Source organism: Sesamum indicum, linkage group LG4 (assembly GCF_026168435.1).
Source record: "Sesamum indicum cultivar Baizhima isolate 11 linkage group LG4, ASM2616843v1, whole genome shotgun sequence".
In the NCBI taxonomy this organism is placed as follows: domain Eukaryota; kingdom Viridiplantae; phylum Streptophyta; class Magnoliopsida; order Lamiales; family Pedaliaceae; genus Sesamum; species Sesamum indicum.
In genome coordinates this window covers 3,176,457-3,183,193 of record NC_142660.1, presented here as the reverse complement: position 1 = coordinate 3,183,193, position 6,737 = coordinate 3,176,457, and positions in this window count along the sequence as shown.

The window sequence follows — 6,737 nt, the reverse complement described above, 5'->3', positions numbered from 1 at the left end:
TCAGCCTTCGAAAAATTCATACACCACCGTACCTCACAATTCTTCTCAAATTTCTTCACTTTTTATTTGAAAATTTACAATTAAAAAGGCGTATAGTAAGTTATTTATTAAATTTTAGTGTTATTTGTTCCTTTTAAATATCTTATTATATTGTGAAAAAAAATTATATTGATGTGTATTTTATTTTGTTCTAAAGATATGGCGGAGCAAAACACCGTTGATATTGTTATATATTTTGGAGGTCAACAAATCAATTCGAATGGTTCTGTAAGTTATGATCGCCCTTCACTCGGATTCATGCAAATTTCTCGTAGTACTACATTTGCTGAGTTAGAGTTAATTTTGTATGAAGAAATTGGTATGGATAGGAATAATTTTAAATTGCATATATTCTTTAAATACATAACATTTAAGTTTGGCGAAAGGAATGAGATGTTGCTGGCAATTAAGAAGGATCGTGATATGCAATTTTTTTTTTAAATTTGATGAATGAATATGTGTCGATTGATATTTTTGTCGAAGTGGAGAAAGTTCTGCAAAATGTTGTACCAGATGACTCAACTGTTGATGATTGGGGAACGTATATGTCTATGATAACCTAAGATTTGCCGAGCTTACCAGTAGTAACTCAAGAAATGGGGCGGTTTGGTATTAATGAAGATTATGCAGGTCCATCATCGTATGCAGGCCCATCATCATATGAAGGTCCATCGTCGTATGCAGGCCCATCATCATATGTAGGGACAAATACATATTCAGGTTTATCGGATTATGCATGTCCATCGGATTATGCGGGTTCATCTGAATACAATGATGAAGATGCCGAGTTTGAAGCTGATAGTTTGTTGAACAATGAGCAAGCTGACTCAAAACCAGATGAGGTCGAAGTAGAAGACTAGATTGACCAGAATAATGACGATGATGGTGATGTAAGTATACCTGTTATGATGGATGTTCTTGGTGAGAATGCATAGTATTTTGATTTGAACATGCCTGTCGTGCCTAACAGAATGAACCTATATCCGGTCATTCTATTTTTCAGCACAACACATCCAGAAGTCCCTGCTAACTCGATTGATATCCCTACTGATAGGTGGGGTAATTTTTATGACTCAAATACTGGAGAGCTCGCCAACGGAATGGTGTTTAAAAGTAAGGACTATTTAAAAGCAAGTGTACAAGATTACTCGGTCTGATTTGCAAGACGAGATTACCGAATGGTGGAGAGCAACAAAACATTATGGAAAGTCGCCTACAAATATGATGCACAGACCGGGTGTTGTTGGATGCTAAAAGCCATATTCAAATCAAACATGGGATTATTTAAAGTTACCAGGTATGTCGGACCACATACATGTCTGATGAATGAGATTTCTATTGACCACGGTAACTTAGGAAATAGTATGATCGCAACACATTTGCTGGGTATGGTTTGAGAAGACCCATCTTGAGATATAAAACATGTCCAGCAGATTGTGAAAGATAAATTTGATTTTGAAGTTCCATATCATAAGGCTTGGTTTGCTTTGAAAGCCGCTAGAGAACAAGTATACAGCATTTGGGAGAGTTCTGTTTAGAAGTTGCCCAAATATATGGCGAACATTGCAAAAACGAAATCCTGGGGCCGTTGTGGAGTGGCTGCATTTGGAAACAGACAGCCCGGGGCGGTACATGTTAAATTATGTTTTTTGGGCTTTTAGGCCATGCATTGAGGGATATCGCTATTGCCGTGAAGTTATAAGCGTAGACAGAACACATTTGTACACGAAGTACAAGCATAAAATGCTGGTAGCAGTAACTTTAGATGCAAATCAGCAGGTGCTTGCGTTATGGCGTTAGTTCTTCCGAATGCTTTCCAAATATTTGTTGCCGTCAGAGGATGATCGAGTTTATTTGATTTCAGACAGGCATGCTGGTCTGATCAATGCTATAAATTATGTACCCGCATTCAAATTTCCTCAAAAAGTACATCGATTTTGTTTACGACATGTCTGTTCGAATTTTAACACCAAATTCAAGAACATCCAGTTGAAGGATATGTGCTGGAGAGCAGGGGCAGAAGACAGTCCTCGAAAATTTGATATAATAATGGAAGAGATCAAATCATTGAACGAGGAAGCATATGATTGGCTTGGGAGAATTGACAAGGCTCAATGGACGTTGGCACATGATGGTGGTTGGAGAACAGGTATTCTAACTACAAACATGTCTGAGTGCATAAATAGAGTATTAAAAGGTGCGAGACGCTTACCAATTATGGCTATTGTGCAAATAACGTTATCCCGCTCAGTGCAGTATTTCTTGCAGCGCTCTACACGGTGTAATCGTATGATCAATGCAAATAGACAATGGGCTGATTTTGCGTTCAAGTTGTTCGAAGCCCGACAGGCTGAGGCAGTACGTCACATTGTTCAGAAATTTGACTATAACCAACAATCTGCCTCTGTGCTAACATTGAGCTTGACTGGGCAGGGCTCCTGTACTTATGTCGTTAAATTGAAGCATCATATGTGTTCTTGTGGCAAGTGGGGTACAAATCGAATTCTATGTTCACATGCCATTCAGGCATGTCGGCATTTTCGGGTTAATGCGTCAAATTTTATTCCTCACTATTACAGTGTACAATCATACAAGAAGACATATCAAGGGAGGTTTGAGCCTGTATACGGTGAAGAATATTGGGATCCAGTGGATTTTGAACTTGTGCACAATCCCACAGTGCGAGCTCGTCGAGGCCCGAGTAGACAAGTATCTACTAGAATACCGAACGAAATGGATAGACCACAAGTACGTGCTCGCCAACAATATCAGGCTCATCAAGCTCGGGAATGATTCTATCTTGATATATACACGGTTTTTTCATATATATGGTGAAATGCAACTTTGTAATTGCAAATCTTAGAAAATTTTTATAGACATTTCAATTTTTAATTTATAATTTGGTCCCTCACACATAAATTTAAAAAATATAACCGTACGGATTATCATCAAATAACCAAAAATTACAAGAATTATCATTAAATAATTATTCAATGAATTTATCTAAAATGATAATCCAGATTCAATTAATTAAAATGAATTCAATGATAACCATACGGATTGCAAATGATACTTTGCAATTAATTATTAACATTAAATAATTATTATCATTAAATAAACATACTTTGTAATTGCAAATGATAAAATGGGAACTAAAATGAACTTATCTAATAATTAAACAACCTTTTTGCAAAATATACAAAAATAATATTTCTGTATTTAATAATAATTATATAACTATAAAAAATTATATATTTCTTAAAATTTCTGTAAACTTTTTATAAATAATGGAAAACCTTAAAATTATGTTATATTTTTTATTAAATTTAATATATACACTATATACATAACTTAGTTTTATATATTGAATCTAGGATAAATACATGCTGCTATTATTTTTTTTATACATAACGTATATATATTAAATTTAAATTAAATCTAAATTGCTCTTGTGAAAATTAAATAAAATCACATTAAATAAAATAGAAAGACAAATCATCTCAATTTACATATGCAATATTTTTATACTTTTCGTATGTAATACATAACTCTAATAATGCCCTCAGTGCCACAACGTGGACGTCTTCTGTTTCTTCGAGGAGGATTATCATCTCTTTGGTCACTGGGAATGTTCACATCGGTGTTTTCAAATGGAACCGGTGATGCAACATATTATCTTCGAATTTGCGGGTTAACATTATGTGTAAACGTATCATCAAATGATGGCATGTATGGAGCATATGAAGTGTGAACAGTCAATGGACCTGTTTTCGGGTAAAAGCTCGACAAACCAGCCTCTGTGTAAACAGTAGATGGCCCAGCCTCGGCATGTACACTTGAACGGCCAGCCTCTGTGAATGCGTTGCCACGAGCTGTGTCAACCGGTCTAACTCGAACACTTGGATACCTTGAACTGGAAAAGTTCATAATTTCACGTTCGATCGTACGTGCTCGCGCTCGAGTATCTCTTAATGACTATTGATCATCTCCGAAATTTTCACAGTCTATCACTAGCTACTCCATTCTATTATACTGGTAAGCAAAATCAAATTAGCAGCATAATCGACTGGCTAAAATAAATGAACATTAAAAAATACAAGGTGCTTACCACATATTCCCAATCGCGGGTGTCAGTTGGTCGATAGCCCGGCGTGTTCGTAGACAATGTGTTATGTGAAATCTGAGCCCGAGTAATTTGATGATACCAGTTCATATAGTCAGGAACGGTATCACGACCACCTTCAATAACGGGTCCTTCCACTACCAGTGATTGCACATCATTCCATTTCGCATCATAGTTCGCGTGAAACGTTGCCCAATTCATGTCATGACGTCCCCGCCTGTCTATTGTGTGTAAACGATGTTCACTGATTAATGGGTTTGGGGGGATGTCTTGCACATAGCCAAATTGACGGAGAACCCTCTCTGGGTGATGTATCTCCACCAGCGAATAATTGATCAATGAGCAGCGTATATTCCACGGTTTGCGCATTGCATAAAAGGGCAATGCCCGAAGCTCGAGTGCATTATCATCATACAGATTCCAAATAAACTACAATACCATATAACGCCAATCAATATATTTGGAACGAATGCATCAGAAATACACTAAACGTAAAAAATCAATCGCAACGATATACCTCATTTAATTGCATAAGATCCAACACGTTCCTTATTATACGTAGAGCATTGTGCACCGTATGAGTACGGGATATATGATACAATCACCTAAAATCAAAATTAAGAAAAGTAAGTGAAATCAACATTCTTTATAACTATATAAATAAATAAAAATGTTCATATCGTGCAGCATATGGAGGCTAGGCAGAATGTTGTCAGGGTCCATTATGGTCGGCACTAGAGTATAAGTTTCACTCGAGGGAATAGGTGCAAGTGTTATGATGCGAGACCATGCCCATATCTGTAATAATTGCATGGCACCGCCAATATTAGTTTTCCCTCGTTGTGATGCTGTACATAGCTCCCTGTATAGATAAGCCAATATTGTTGAACCCTAATTTGAGGTATATTCCTCGTGTATATTTTTTATATACCGTAGATATAACAATGACACGGTATTCCCCGTAGCATCAGGGCACAACACCCCACCGAGAATGCACATGGCACATATACGTGCCTCCTGTAATACAGCCTCAAACGGGGCTATCTTCATCACATGTATTTTCTAATAAATATTCATATAACACTGTCAGTTTTATTCTTGACCATCTGAAAGCATCTTCATTTGGCATAAAACCCAACCATTAATGATAATAATTTTGCCACCGCTGAGTGCTATACCTTGTATCTACCCTGGTAATAAGATTACCTTCCACCGGGAGTGCCCAGATGATGGCGATATCCTGCAGTGTTACAGTTGTTTCGCCCATCGAAAAATGAAAAGTATGCGTCTCGGGGCGCCATCTCGCTACTAATGCAGTAAATTAAGTGGGTGTCAATTTCAATATGCTCACACTGCAAAACATCTTCTGACCGATGATTTAATTGCCCATACAAAACACTTGTATCAATAGGGCCAAAATTAGACATACTCACTTCAAATTTTTTTAAAGAGAAAGGTGTAAAAATTGTGCAAGAACAAGAACAAAAACAAAGAAAATTGGCTGAAGATTGGAAATGTTATGAAGAACAAGGAAGAGAAGGAACAGAACAAGAAAAATTTAAAATGTTGTGAAGAACTTGTGAGCAAGAACAAGGATTGCAGCTCACACTTAAATAGTGTGAGCTGTAATTGTCACGAGCCACACTATTAAAGTGTGGCCAAATCAAAGCTGAGCCACCGCACTCTGTAAGCGCGGTGGCTCAACCTGGTTGATTGCTTTTTTTTTTGGGTTTCTGTGAACTGTTTTTGTTTTTTTTTATTATAATAAACTGACCGCGGTGGCACATTAAAAATTTTTTTATAAAAAATCTATGTCACCGTGGTTAATCACCGTGGTGACATGGAGAAATTTTTTTTTTGTTAAATAAAAATTGTGGCACCGCGGTTACTACTTACTTTTCTAAAACTTTTCAAATCACTTCAAATCTCTAATTTTTTTTCCTGCATTTTTTAAATAATTTCTCCGGAATTTTTTAATAATTTCTCCTAAGATGTGTATATATATCAAAAGGGGGTGAGCCGGTGGGGTGGTCCCAAGCCTTTTCACCCTCTTTACATATTTGATTATTTTTTAATTTTATTTAATTTTTATAATAATAATTATTTATATTTTATTTAATTTCGTAATTAATATAATTTGCTCTCAAATATTATAATGTGCTTCAGTTTACTCTATCCAAATTTTATTATATTTCAATTTCAACCTAGTAAAAATATCCTTTTAATAGTTATCACTTGGACAATATATCAAAGGAAACGGGTTTTATGCAATTTACCCTCCTGTGATATTGAAAATAAACAAGTCACTCCCATATAAAAAATAAATAGTAATTTACCCCCTATATTTTAAAAAATAAAAGCAATTTACCTCACTGCCTAAGGAGGCAAATTGCTTCAATTTTAAAAACATAGGAAGGTAAATTACTACATTTTGAAAAATACAGGGGATAAATTGCTATATTATTTTTCATAAAGGGGCCATTTGCCTATATTCCATAACACAGGTAGGTAGATTGTAATTTACTTCAAAGAAAACATGGCATACACTGATAAATACATAATTCATATTTGTAAT